A 15547-nucleotide genomic window follows, 5' to 3' on the forward strand; every position below is an offset into this window, starting at 1 on the left:
GTCGTCAATGCATTGAATGGTATAGCTGCGCAGTTCTTCATCGCAGTTGAATCTTCTCAGTCCTCTCTCCAGGCTGTTAAGGGGAGCAGGAGATTTCAGAAAAAGCGTTAGTTTGTGCTCTTCCTGTTCAAGAAGGTGCAATTCCCCATGTCCTGAAGTCTTCTCTCTTAAGAAACCTTACATTGAAAAGGTTTCACAAGCTCTACGGAATAGTCGCCATAGAGATCACAGCCCATTTACCAAGAATTGTGGAAAGCTGCTATCCTACTCCGCCAGTGCGTTTGTTATCCAGGGAAAAGACAAGCAACAGCATATGTCCACAACAACCTCCCAGAGAGCCAAGAACACTGTGGGAGATTGAAGCCCTTTCTGACAGTGACCTGAAAGGGGGTCAGGGTGCAAGTTGGATATAATCTGAAACAGTGCAGGAGGTTTACAGAAGTTCAAAAATATAATGTAAATGGTGTAGGTTTGCTATTAAAAAAGCTGAAATTATACTTGGGAGGGAAATGTCAGAAAATGGGGTAATTGTTATAGTAATCAGATAATAATAATAATCTTCATTATTGTCACAATAATGATGTGTACTATGATGTAGCAGTTGTGATAGTCGGTAGACTATCATCTATATATAATATGAGTAGATCACCATCATCTGTATGTATATTATAAGTTATATGTTTTACTGCTGTAGTTCTAGCATCCGACCAGCAGGTGATGCGAGTATGCAGGCACGTGATTCGGACGCACCGTGTGTTCCAGAAGGTGTTAGAAAGGGGTTGAGAGCAGTCGCATATTAGAGTAGCTCTGTAGTAACTTAGTGTTAGACTATTATTTCCAACTGTATTAATCTTAGACATTATAGTAATCCTTTAGAGTAGTGTTAATAATAATATTTTTTTTGTAAAACAAAGTTTAATGTTCTTTGTTAACATTACAACATCAAGATTCAACATCAGCATAATCGAAGAACATTACAGAAGTTACATCAGCTGTTGTGTACAGGAGTCTAAGATAAGGAATAATCTATACACAAGACAGATGTTTGCCTATAAGCTTAATGTGCATTAGAGTGTAAGTGAGGTAGTTTTTGAAGAAACCTATTGGAGTTAGACTCTCATGCGCCTCTCATAACTAAAGGTAAACCACCTTGATATCGATTCGGCCATAAGTTGCCTGAGGAGAGATCTAAATACTCTTCAAAGTGGTAACCTAGCCATAAACCATAAGTAACTTGCTTTCTGAAAACACAAGTTTTATCTGCATTGTCCCAGTGCGTTCACCTCACATTTGTGCATCTATTTTGCAAGTCTGTTATTAAACAGCGACGGAGAGGAATGACATCTGTGTGAAACACCTCACACATACTAATGACAAACAATAGAAGTAAATTTCATAATTTTTATACTGACAATGAAGTATGCAAGTTCCCAGTCCAAGGTGTAACAAAAGCTGGATTCGGACACCTGGACAAACAACGGGAGCGTACAAGGATTGAGACATGATGGCGATTACATTGCCATGAGCATTCATAGCTCAGTGACTACCATGGTCTCTAACAGTGATGTGAGTGTTCCTGCACAGGAGCAGACAATTGGCTTTTAAATGGGTGTCAGCCCTTTGTCTTATGTGCCTCTAGACCAATGACAAAGAACTTCTCTCAACCAGGAACAGAACAGTACATCCCAACCAGAACAGGGTAAGACATTCATGGCACACTTGTGCATATTGGGCCAGATGAGAGTCTGGCTCAGAACCCAACTCTTCTTTATGCAAGTTCAACTAAAGTCAGCATCTAAGGGGCAGAGAGGAATGATGTATAATAATATACTTTCCAGAGCTAGGGCGTTTAAAATGGGAAATAGGTGGGGCCCCAGATCCAAGAAACAACCCAAAGTAAAGTTTGGAGCCAAGAATCACCTGAAGTGAAAACGAGATTAGTTAGTAATATTTATAGAGTTAAATTAAACTTGCCACGGGTTGCTGCGGGGAGTGAATGCCTCAACCTCATGCGGAGGCTGGGGGGGTGGGGATACAGCTAAAGGTAGTACATAGAACGCACCCGATGAAGTCGAGGATGAGCCAGTTGTTTGAAGGCGTGGAGGATACTTGTGAGTGGTGTGGGAGGGGCCCGGCCAATCACGCGCGTATGTTCTCGCCCTGCCCTAAGTTAGAGAAATTTCGGAGGTCGTTCTTCAGCACCACGTCAGTGGATTTGGAGCCCAGTCCACTGGGGTTTATTTGGGGTTTGGGACATGCCAGAGATGCAACAGGGCAGCTGTTTTAGACCTCGCCTCACTGATCGCTCAGAGGCGGGTCCTGTTGAGGTGGAGGTCAGTTGCATCACCCTGGGCCTCGTTGTGGATGGGGAATTTAATGGAGTTTTTGTATCTGGAAACGGTGAAATTTGTTTTGAGGGGGGCAAGTGAGGGGTTTCATAAGAGATGGGGTTTGTTTGTATTACATTTCAAGGAGCTGGTTATGTTAGCTGTTGAGGGGGAGAGGGGCAAAGTAGAGTGTTTGATTGAGGTTACTGGGGGGGAGGGGTTTGGGATTTGTGGTTGTTTTGCTGCAGTGGATGTTTAAAATGTTAAGTATCAAAAATGTGAATAAAAGTATATTTAAAAAAATTAATCTTGTCACCTTCACATCTAACTTGGTAGAATAGAAATCAGGTGAAGAGATGAGAATAGGAGAATCTCATTCAATTGTGACTGCTATCACAGACTAAAAGGTTGAAATTCAAATCATAGAATCCCGACAGTGTAGATGGAGACTATTCAGCCCATTGAGTCTGCATTATCCTCTGAAAGAGCACCCTATCTAGGTCCACTCTCCTACTCCATCCCAGTAACCTTGCAACCCCACATAACCTGCATATCTCTGGGCTCTAAGGAGTAATTTATCACGGCCAATCCACCTAACCTGCACACCTTTGGACTGTGGGAGGAAACTGGAGCACCCGGAGGAAACCCACGCAGACATGGGGAGAACGTGCAGACTCCGCACAGACACCCAAGGCCGGAATATGAACTCGGTTCCCTGGCACTGCAAGGCAGCAGTGCTAACCACTATGCCACCATGCCACCCTACAGGGCTGATGACAGCATTGCATAATAAATCTCACAAAGTGATGTTCTCCCAGACGGTTTCAATGGGAGAATATAAGGGGCACCCTGATTTTAATAATATGTTAGTAGATGATCAAATAAGACAATAACACTTGTCTTGCATCCTGCACTGACTGTCCTTAATTTGCCATTCATAAATTGCTTTCTTCATTGTTGCTATTCAGCTTAGTGGAACCATTGTGCCAAATACCTTTTGGGCATATTGTACTCTCTGGCACCATCTGAGCAGTCCAAACATCTAAACTGTTGCTTTCATACGCCAAAAGTTTTTTTGGTTTTGACGGTTTAGTTCAGTTGGCTGAACAGCTGGTTCGTGATGCAGAACGAGGCCAACAGCGCAGGTTCAAATCCTGTACCGGCTGATGTTATTCATGAAGGCTCTGCCTTCTCAACCTGTCTCCTCGCCTGAGGTGTGGTAATCTGCAGGTTAAATCACCACCAGCCAACTCTCCCCCCTCAAAGGGGAAAGAAAGTAGCTAATGTCCCAGCTGGGACTATCCATGTGCCTTTTTGGATGCTAATTCTTGAGAGTTACAGAAATTGACTAATGTGATTTCCGCAGCGAACGCATGTCTCAGGAGCTAACCTTACAAATTATTTTCACCGTTAAAAACTTGACGGTTGACTTCCGGTTGCGGCTATGACCAGCTAAGTCGCACGTTTGGCTGCTCCTGTTAGGAAGGTGTTTTCGGGCCGATTGGAGGGCCCTTAACGGCGCTGGAACGGCAATTCCCGGTGGGGGAAGGTTCCCAGAGGAGAACCCCGTCAAATTTATGGTCGTCACCCGAAGTGGGGCAGGAAAAAAAGCGGCAGCAGCTCCCCGAAAAAAGCGGGGGAAGAAATCCAAAATGGCGGCCGGAGGCGCACCCGAGGACTGGAGGAAATGGGCGGAGGAGCAGCAGGCTGCTCTCCTGCGCTTCTTCACGGAGCTGAAAGTGGAGCTGCTGGAGTCGATGAACGCGACGACCACCAGGCTGATGGGGGCACAGGCGACCCAAGAGGCGTCAATTCGGGAGCTGCAGCAGGAGATGACTGTGAGGGAGGAGGAGGCCACGGTCCTCGTGGGAAAGGTGGAGGTGCACGAGGCACTCCACCTGAGATGGCAAAACCGATTGGAGGAGATGGATACCCGCATGAGGCGGAAAAACCTGAGGATCCTGGGCCTGGCAGAAGGGCTGGAGGGGTCGGACCTCCAGGGGTATGTGGCAGAAATGCTGGGCTCACTGATGGGGGCAGGGGCCGTCCCTTCGCCCCTGGAATTGGAGGAGGCCTACAGAGTAATGGCCAGGAAGCCAAGAGCAAACGAACCCCCGAGGGCGGTGCTGGTTCGGTTCCAGCGATTCAGTGACCGGGAGAGGGTGCTGAGGTGGGCCAAGAGAGAGAGGAGCAGCAAATGGGAGAACTCGACGGTGAGGATCTTTCAGGACTGGAGTGCGGAGGTGGCAAAGCGGCGGGCCCGGTTCAATCGGACGAAGGCGGTGCTGCATGCCAAGAGAATTAGATTCGGGATGCTGCAGCCAGCGCGTTTGTGGTGACCTATAAGGACCAGCACCACTATTTCGAGTCCCCGGAGGAGGCGTGGGCCTTTGTCCAGGAAGAAAAGCTGGACTCGAACTAGAACCAAGGGATACGTGGCGGTCGTTGCCGCTCTGGTACTTTAAGCTGGACACGTGGCTTTCTGTTGGCCGGATTTTCACTTGGCCGTATTTTTGGACCCTTTTTGTTCTCTATACCAGTTTTTTCTCTCTTTTTCCTGTTATTTATAATGTTATGGTGGGAGGGCGGGGTGGGGGGGGAGTGCCGGGGGTATGTGTTTCTTGTGGGGTTTTTGGTTGTTTGTATTTATCGGTGGGAGATCGGGGACGGGGGTGGAACTGAAGATGGAGGGGCGGGGAGGGGCAGGGCGAAAGCGCGGGCTTTCCTCTGGTTTCCCGCGCACGGGGCAGAGGAGGGAGGGGGGTGGGAGTAAGGGGCGTGGTCAGCAATGGCTCCCTTTCCCGCGCTGGAGCGGGGTCAAGGAGGGGTGGTAAGGGGGGGACGTCCCCCATGCCGGGAGGAGCCGGAGTGTGGCAGGGGCAGCCGGGTCAGCGTAAACCAGCTGACTCACGGAAGTACTATGGAGGGTGCGTCGCGGCTAGGAGGGGTCCTAGCCTGGGGGGGGAGGGGGGTGGGGGGGGGGGAGGGGGAGGGGGGAAGGGGGGGGGCCACCGGGTTGCTGCTGAAAAGGCCAGGGAGGAGAAGTTGAGGACTGGAGGGATGGGGGGGGGGGGGGGGGGGCGCCATCGCCATGGGGAGCGGGTCAGAAAGGGAGGGCTGACTTGGGGCGAGCAGGTGACAGGATATGGCTAGTCGGCGGGGGAAAGGGGCGGGCTGCCCTTCGACCCGGCTGATCACTTGGAATGTGAGGGGGCTGAATGGGCCGGTCAAGAGAACGAGAGTAATCTCGCATTTGAAGGGGCTGAAGGCGGATGTAGCAATGCTACAAGAGACCCATTTGAAGGTGGCGGACCAGGTCCGCCTGAGAAGGGGGTGGGTGGGACAAGTGTTCCACTCAGGACTGGACGTAAAGAACCGAGGGGTGGCGATCCTGGTAGGGAAGAGGGTGTCGTTCGTGGCGGCGGAGGTGGTGGCGGATAAAGAGGGTAGATATGTCATGGTGAAGGGTAGGCTGCAGGGGGAGAAAGTGGTGATGGTTAACGTGTATGCCCCGAACTGGGACGACGCTGGCTTCATGAGGCGCCTACTGGGCCTCATTCCGGACCTGGAGGCAGGGGGCCTGATCATGGGGGGGGACTTCAACACAGTGCTGGACCCCGTGTTGGACAGATCGAGTTCAAGGACGAGTAGGAGGCCGGCAGCGGCAGAAGTGTTAAAGGGGTTTATGGAGCAGATGGGAGGGGTGGACCCCTGGAGGTTTGGGAGGCCGAGGGCGAGGGAGTATTCCTTTTTCTCCCATGTCCACAGAGTCCATTCTAGAATTGACTTTTTTGTATTAAGCAGGGGACTGATCCCGAAAGTACGGGAAGTGGAGTACTCGGCCATAGCGGTCTCAGACCACGCGCCACACTGTGTAGATTTGGAAATGGGAGAGGTGCGAGACCAGCGTCCGCTGTGGCGTCTGGATGTGGGGTTGCTGGCGGATGAGGAGGTGTATAAGAGGGTCCGGAAGAGCATTGAGAGATATCTGGACATTAATGACACGGGGGAGGTGCAGGTGGGGATGGTATGGGAGGCCCTGAAGGCGGTGATCCGGGGGGAGCTGATCTCCATACGGGCACATAGGGAAAGGAGGGAGAGACAGGAGAGGGAGAGGCTGGTGGGGGAGCTTCTGGACGTGGATAGGAAATATGCGGAGGCACCAGAGGAGGGGCTGCTGGGGGAACGGCGTAGTTTGCAGGCTAAGTTTGACCTGTTGACCACCAGAAAGGCGGAGACACAGTGGAGGAGGGCGCAGGGCGCGATTTATGAGTATGGGGAGAAGGCGAGTAGGATGCTGGCGCATCAGCTCCGCAAGCGGGATGCGGCTAGAGAAATTGGGGGAGTGAGGGAGAGGGGTGGGAACATAGTGCAGAAGGGGCCAGAAGTAAATGGGGTTTTCAGAGACTTCTATAAGGAGCTGTATCGGTCAGAGCCGTCGACGAGGGGAGGGGGGATGGAGGGCTTCTTGAACAAACTGAGGTTCCCCAAGGTCCAAGAGGAGCTGGTAGAGGGGCTGGGGGCGCAGATAGGGCTAGAGAAGCTAGTCAAGGGGATTGGGCATATGCAGTCGGGGATGGCGCCGGGGCCAGACGGGTTCCCGGTGGAATTTTACAAAAAATATGCGGATCTGGTGGGCCCTGTGCTGGTGCGAGCCTTCAACGAGGCATGGGAGGGGGGGGCTCTGCCCCCGACAATGTCGCAGGCACTGTTCTCTCTGATCTTGAAGCGGGATAAGGACCCCGTGCAGTGTGGGTCATATAGGCCTATCTCGCTCCTGAATGTAGACGCCAAGCTGCTGGCAAAGATCCTGGCTACCAGGATAGAGGATTGTGTGCCAGGGGTGATACACGAGGACCAGACGGGTTTTGTGAAAGGGCGGCAGCTTAATACGAACGTGCGGAGACTGCTAAACGTCATCATGATGCCGGCAGTGGAGGGGGAGGCGGAGATAGTGGTGGCATTGGACGCGGAGAAAGCATTTGATAGGGTGGAGTGGAAGTACCTGTGGGAGACGCTGGAGCGGTTTGGATTTGGGGAGGGATTTATTAAATGGGTGAAGCTGCTCTATTCGGCCCCGACGGCAAGTGTAGTGACGAATGGTAGGAGATCGGAGTATTTTGGGCTCCACCGGGGGACCAGACAGGGGTGCCCCTTGTCCCCCCTGCTCTTCGCACTGGCAATTGAACCGTTGGCGATGGCACTGAGGGGCTCAGGGGGGTGGAGAGGGCTGACAAGGGGCGGGGAGGAGCACCGGGTATCGCTATACGCGGACGACCTGCTGCTATACGTGGCAGACCCAGAAGGGGGAATGCCGGAGGTGATGGAACTGCTAGCAGAATTCGGGGACTTTTCGGGGTACAAGCTAAACTTGGGTAAGAGTGAGGTATTTGTGATACACCCAGGGGACCAGGAAGAGGGAATCGGGAGACTCCCGTTGAAGAGAGCAGGAAAGAGTTTTAGATATTTAGGGTGCAGGTGGCAAGGAACTGGGGGACTCTCCACAAGTTGAACTTCTCTAGGCTAGTGGAACAGATGGAGGAGGAATTTAAAAGGTGGGACATGGTGCCGCTGTCGCTGGCGGGCAGAGTGCAGTCCGTTAAAATGACGGTCCTCCCAAGGTTTTTGTTTTAATTTCAGTGCTTGCCCATCTTCCTCCCTAGGGCCTTCTTCAAAAAGGTGACGAGCAGCATCATGAGCTACGTGTGGGCGCATGGCACCCCAAGGGTGAGGAGGGTCTTCTTGGAGCGGAGTAGGGAGAGTGGAGGGCTGGCATTACCCAACCTTTCGGGGTATTACTGGGCGGCTAATGTGTCGATGGTGCGCAAGTGGATGATGGAAGGGGAGGGGGCAGCTTGGAAACGAATGGAGAGGGCGTCCTGTGGCAACATAAGCCTGGGGGCCCTAGTAACGGCGCCATGGCCGCTCCCTCCCACGAGGTACACCACGAGCCCGGTGGTGGCGGCCACCCTCAAGATCTGGGGGCAGTGGAGGCGACACAGGGGGGAAGTGGGAGGTCTGATGGAGGCACCGTTAAGAGGGAACCATAGATTCATCCCGGGGAACATGGACGGGGGATTTCAGAGCTGGCACAGGGTGGGCATCAGGCAGCTGAAGGATCTGTTTGTAGATGGGAGGTTTGCGAGCCTGAGAGAGCTGGAGGAGAAATTCGGGCTCCCCCCAGGAAACGTGTTTCGACATTTGCAGGTGAAGGCATTTGCTAGCCGCCAGGTGGAAGGGTTCCCCTTGCTCCCCAGCAGGGGGGCGAGCGATAGGGTGCTCTCGGGGGTCTGGGTCGGAGGGGGGAGGATATCGGACATATACAAAGTAATGCAGGAGGCTGAGGAGGCATCAGTAGAGGAGCTGAAAGCCAAGTGGGAGGGGGAGCTGGGTGAGCAGATAGAGGATGGGACTTGGGCTGATGCCCTGGAGAGGGTTAATTCTTCCTCCTCGTGTGCGAGGCTTAGCCTCATTCAATTTAAGGTGCTACATAGAGCCCATATGACGGGGACAAGGATGAGTCGGTTCTTTGGGGGTGAGGACAGATGTGTCAGGTGTTCGGGAAGTCCAGCGAATCATGTCCATATGTTTTGGGCATGTCCGGCACTGGAGGAGTTCTGGAAGGGGGTGGCAAGGACGGTGTCGAGGGTGGTGGGATCCAGGGTCAAACCAGGATGGGGACTAGCGATCTTTGGGGTTGGGGTGGAGCCGGGGGTACAGGAGGCGAGAGAGGCCGGAATATTGGCCTTTGCGTACCTAGTTGCGCGAAGAAGGATACTGATACAGTGGAAGGACGCGAGGCCTCCAAGCGTGGAAACTTGGATTAATGACATGGCAAGCTTTATCCAGTTGGAAAGGGTCAAATTCGCCCTGAGAGGGTCGGTACAAGGGTTCTTCAGGCGGTGGCAGCCTTTCCTCGACTTTTTGGCTCAAAGATAGGGTGCAGAGGTCGCAGCAGCAGCAACCCGGGGGGTGGCAACAACGGGTGTGGTGGGTTATTTAAGGTTGAAATGCGAACAAATTTGTCCGCAGTTCATGTTTGATGTTAATTGTTGCTTTGTTTGTTTTTTTGGGGGGGGGGGGGGGGGGGAGGGACAGCGCGCGCGGGGGGTCGGGCGGGGGGGGGATATCTGTTAAGAGGGGATATTGTGTAAAAGTCTATGGTTAGGGGGGGTAAATATTTTCATGTAAAAAATCTCTTCAATAAAAATTATTTAAAAAAAAAACTTGAAGGTTTTGAATGGTTGACTAAAATTAAGCACTTTGACTGTTTCACAGAAAGTGACCTTTGGCAGACCTGATTCTCTGCCAGTAGCCAACTATCTGTTCAAGCAGTTGTTATCCACATTTTCGATGAAGGTGATGAAATTGGAGAAACTACTCATATAGGTACAGAAATTCTGGGCGCGATTTGACCGGAACATTTCTAAATGCCATTTTGGCCACGTTTTGAGGGTCGTTCCTCGAAGGCCGCGTTGGTGAGATCACGGCCCGTATTCAACAGCACTTAGTGCCGAAAATGAGCCCCCGTGTGAGTCTCGCCATCACTGGCTGTCTCGCCGTTTGATTCGACAGATCCGTGCCTCTGCGTCTCTCCGCTAGCAAAGGGGAGCTGCTTTTAAACGCTCCCTCACCACTCACTCCCAGGCAATACACAAGCACGGCAATGAGCATCTGGCGTAAAATTGAATTTCAGCATTGAAGGCACAGCAAGGCTCTGTCCTGGAAGTGTTTGGTGGGACAGACAGCCTGCGGCTTGCCCCTGTTATGGGTCTCCACATTATTTAAAGATGGCTTGAAGGCCTTGCAGACGCAAAGCCCCTCACCCTCCCCCCTTCCCGGCCCAGGGGCGATCTCCGACCTGGAACACTCCAGCTCCCCCCGACCAAGCACAACCCCCCTGAGGGGCCCCCCAACCACCCCTGAGCACTGGAGCAGCAGCTCCGGTGTCCTTCAGCTGCACGCCGGAAAATGAAAATGGCAACTCACCTCCTCACTTCTCCTCAAATGCCATTGCGCCAACTTCATGTTTTTAAAAACGATGCCCAAGTGCTTTCTCGCAGGTCACTAATGAGATTGAAATTAATGCAAATGTGGGTGAATGATAAACTCGCCATATTTGGGTGAGATCTGTAACTCACTTTCGGGAACAGGCCGGGTGAATTGCAAACTGGTTCGCGCTCAGCGCAAATCTCGATTTGGCCTTTCCCGCAATTTACCCAGTGTACTGGGCGCAACGCGGTGGTTGAATCGCACCCTATAACTTCGGAAGGCTGCCATGTTAGATTATTCCCGTGGGTAATTCCTAATTCCTTCCATCAAAAAGATATCTTGGTAGAGCTTAATGGAATCAGTTTTATTTTTTGGATCATGGGATATGAGCATCGCTAACAAAACCAGCACGGAGCACAGGTGGATAGCACTGTGGCTTCACAGCGCCAGGGTCCCAGGTTCAATTCCCCGCTGGGTCACTGCCTGTGCAGAGTCTGCACGTTCGCCCCGTGTCTGCCTGGGTTTCCTCCGGGTGCTCTGGTTTCCTCCCACAGTCCAAAGATGTGCAGGTTAGGTGGATTGGCCATGATAAATTGCCCTTAGTGACAAAAAAGATTAGGAAGGGTTATTAAGTTACAAGGATAGGGTGGAAGTGAGGGCTTAAGTGGGTCGGTGCAGACTCGATGGGCCGAATGGCCTCCTTCTGCACTGTATCTTCTATGTTGGTCTATGTTGTAAGACCATCATTTATTGCCCATCCCTCTTGAGAAGCTGGTAGTGGCCCATCTTCTTGAGCCACTGCAGCCAATCTGGTGTAGGTGTATACGTAGTATTGCTCGGAAAGGAATTCCAGGATTTAACCCAGCGATACCAGAGGAATGTGATCGTTCTAAGTCAGGATGGCGTGCCTGCAGGTGGTTGAGTTCCCATACGTCTACTGCACATGGTGGTAGAAGTCACAGGTTTGGTAGGTGCTGTCAAAGGATGCAAAGTGAGTTGCTGAATGAACAAAGAAGGCTCTTTAAAAATTACTTCAGCCACTGATTCTATCCTGTGGCGCATTGGGATCTTCTTCATTTTCAAACACAGTAATAAACCTAGAAAACAAGAGCAGAAACATTACAGTCGACGCTACACAATGCCAGCTTTTTGTATGGAAGAAAATAATAAGTTAAAACCATCAGTATATTTATTTTTATGTTGCTGATTTTTAAGCTTTTTTCACTAGCTATTTGGTTTATCTTGTTCTCTTCATAGATTCCAGTCAAACAACTTCTCTTCAAAAGTTCAAGATCTCTGGGCCAGAGTTTATGGACAGCACGGTTGGGGCAGCACGGTAGCATAGTGGTTAGCACAATTGCTTCACAGCTCCAGGTTCCCAGGTTCGATTCCCGGCTTGGGTCACTGTCTGTGCGGAGCATGCATGTTCTCCCCGTGTGTGCGTGGGTTTCCTCCGGATGCTCCGGTTTCCTCCCACAGTCCAAAGATGTGCAGGTTAGGTGGATTGGCCATGATAAATTGCCCTTAGTGTCCAAAATTGCCCTTAGTGTTGGGTGGGGTTACTGGGTTATGGGGATAGGGTGGGGGTGTGGGCTTGGGTAGGGTGCTCTTTGCAAGAGCCGGTGCAGACTCGATGGGCCGAATGGGCACCGTAAATTCTATGATCTAATTCAGTGATTTGAATAATGCAGGCAGCCATATCCTTCCAAAACTGTAAATCGGGCAAAGCCGCATTTGAACGTTAACGTGATCAAATCTACTAATCTGTAATGCGCCCAGCATTTGAATTGACTGGTTTGCTATCTTCCTCACAGGAACTGCCTGATGTTCAATGAAGAAATAGCTGCAAGTTGTATTGACTTAACCTGTGAAAAAAAAGTATTTTAATTTGCTTTTATAATTACTTGAAAGAACTGATTGATTCAATACCAAGCTCTATTTTTTGTCAGTCATCCTTATTTCAAAGGTTGTTCTGCCTCTCCTGATACTGTAATCCGGCCCTAATGCATTTCCATGTGAATACGGCACCTGTGACACCCTTAATGTAACACTGAACTTCATGATGGCTCTGTTGGGAAGTCTTGGCAGGGTTACTGGAAAGACCTTGTGGAGTAGACGTGCAGGAGCGTTGGTGTGATGTGGCGCTCATTGTTACTAGCACTACTGTGTGAATGTTGCTGCTGTCCATAAACTCTGGCCCACTGTGCCAGAAGGCTGCAGTGGAAACATTCCCATCACCTGTAATGCAAGCCCTCCTGGGTCCCGTCGCCAGTTTTTCCTCCCGGCTGTTTCTTCCTCAACTAACAGTTCTGCTGCCTGCACACTTCAAACTTTTTTATTTTCAGGCATTGTGAGGCTTAAATTTCCAGGCCAGTTCTCCACAGAAGTGCCAATTCTTAACCCCACCCCTGTCATCTCTTGCCTGTTACTTCCTGGGACCTGGCCCCACTCCTATGTTTCTGTGCCCAAAAACCTGCCGATTCTTCAACCTGCTCCTCTGACTTTACGCTCTCAACTTCCATTGCTTCCCAGGGAAACCTGTTACAAGCCAATGTCACGGTTCCACATATACAAATCCCCTTCTCACCTGGTCCACCTCCAAAAATGTACATTAGCGACGGTCCAATGAATTGACTAGCTCTCCATCCCAGCTTCTCCAGATCTGATGTGCTTGATTTAAGGGATCAAACCATGAGGGGGTGGCCAACGGAATCCATTGGAACCCATTCAGAGGCACACCATAAGGAAACATTGAGCCGTAGTGAATGGGCGTCCTTCAGGTCAGTGCCAAAGGTTATACCGGTGATTTTCCATTTGCAATGTCTTGTAACCTTGTAAGCTGTATAGTAATAAACAAGACAGTCTTGGCTTACCCGTGCAACATCACTGCAGTCTCAACTAAAGGTAAAATATTGCAGATGCTGGAAACCTGAAATAAAAATAGAAAATGCTGGATATCCTCATCAGGTCTAGCAGCATCTGTGGAGAGAGAAACAGGGTTAATGTTTCCTCTCTCCTCCCTAAATCTTGTCGCTCATGATTCCGCTGACAGCCTTTTGACAGTTCACCTAAACTGTCATTCTTTAGGTGAGTTTTTAGATTGGTTTGATTTGATTTGATTTATTGTCACATGTACCGAAGTACAGTGAAAAGTATTTTTCTGTGGCCGAGGGAACGTACACAGTACGTACATAGTAGACAAAAAGAATAATCAACAGAGAACATTGACAAATTATACATCGACAAACAGTCCCATACCAGCCTCCCCGGACAGGCGCCGGAATGTGGCGACTAGGGGCTTTTCACAGTAACTTCATTGATGCCTACTCGTGACAATAAGCGATTTTCATTTCATTAAAAAGTAAATGGTTACAGTGCGGAACAAGGGGCCAAACAAAGCAAATACATGAGCAAGAGCAGCATAGGGCGAAAGGGCATAGATGAGGGTTTTGATAGGATGCTGTGTGGAAGAGTAATGTATAGCATGCACACCGAGTCACTGGGCCCACTGACTGGCATGGTAGGAAGCATCCAATCAATGTCAAAGAGCATGTGGTCTAGCTCTAACTTTGCGGTGGGGATGTCTCAGAGTTTGACGTCTCCGCATCCCCTACTCCATTCCCATGTTGAGTTACAGACCCAGACTTACTTCCAACTGCTACCGCGCCCCCTCCCATCCCGCACCCAACTCCCACCAATCCTGTTGCAGCCTTTGTGGTCAGGGCACTCACTCCCCTACCATCCCTATGACAGTGCAGTACTATTTTGGAAATTGGACTAAACCACCCCCTGAAAACATTTCAGATTGCTTTAATTCCCGTGTAAAAACGTCTACAGTTTCTACTTCACTTGCAGTCAGAGTGCCTGGCCCTTTTAAATAATATTACCGCAACGCCCATCCTGTTGCCTCACGCTTCTTTTTTTCAGGAGCGGTCAATGCAGGTGTGCCAGGAGCTGCATTGTTCAAACGTGGAAGTCTGGGCTCTCACCAGCTGGTTAGGGTATGTAATGTCTGGATAGCGAGCAGCCCAGTGTGGTTGGTCACCCTCAGGGGAGCATTCTGGGAGAAAGCTTTGCGGATCACACAGATGCTGGCTGACGACACTCCCTGCTCCCAGGGAAGTGGCTGGGCCTCCCCCCGAGCACCGCTGGAAGCTATGTGGATGAATTCCTCACCCTGTGAATCAAATATAACTTTAATGGAATCAGTACATGTTTTAACCTGACAGTTCTGAGTCAGTTCGTTAGCTCCCTTCAGCAAATCCCTGGGCTCAGACGGACTTCACTGATACAAAGAACTTAACCTTTATACCATCACTGGCACAGTTCGATTATTACTTGTCGTGCACTATTTTAACTGGACTATTTTCTTCACTTATACACAGGCACCTCAGCATGAACTTAAAGAACTTAATGAACTTAAAGCCCCTCAGCAGCCATATCGTAACCGATGAACATGCAAATAAAAAAAGTCTTTCGAATCACAGCATGAATGCACCTGCAATTCCTGACAGCTTGTCTGATATCATTACACAGACAAATCATTCACATCCGCAGCCACTTCATCTTCTGTTTGCTTAACAATTTTTGTATTCTTTGTAAAATCCAAGATTTATTTTTACAACTGATTGATGCGAAGAAAAAGCATGTGAGATAAGATAATTTGTCAACACTCGTGTCCAAGTTAGGTGGTTCCAGCTGAAAAATTCGACTCCACACCGTTGGTAGTGTTAGTGCACACTTGCAGCGTGGCCCACGCCGGATGCTATCTTGGTGAGGACGTTAGCACAAGCATTAAGTGTATACACCAGAAGTATGCAGAGTTGGCAGATTCTGATGTCAGTCCATGTCTAATGCTGATTTGATGCCAGACCTCCAAATTTGGAACATACCTCATTAACCCTCTCATAAACTTGCACGCATTCAGCAGGAAGGACACTCCCTCCAGTGTTACTTAATAAAGAAATCATAAATAACTTGAGGTTGGGTACTGCTTACTTTCTCTTGGCTCTGTTTGGGCGAGATTCTCCGACCCCCCCGCCGGGTCGGAGAATCGCCGGGGGCCGGCGTGATTCCCGCCTCCGGCGTCCTCCGAATTCTCTGACCCCCCCAAAAGTCGGCGAGGCGTGAATCGCGCCGCCCGCCTCGGAGAATGACGGGGACCGGCGCGACTCAATGGGTCCCGGGGCTGCCCGAATTCTCCCGCTCGGATGGGTCGAAGTCCCGCC

This window comes from Scyliorhinus canicula, chromosome 3 (genome assembly GCF_902713615.1).
Source record: "Scyliorhinus canicula chromosome 3, sScyCan1.1, whole genome shotgun sequence".
Classification (NCBI taxonomy): Eukaryota; Metazoa; Chordata; class Chondrichthyes; order Carcharhiniformes; family Scyliorhinidae; genus Scyliorhinus; species Scyliorhinus canicula.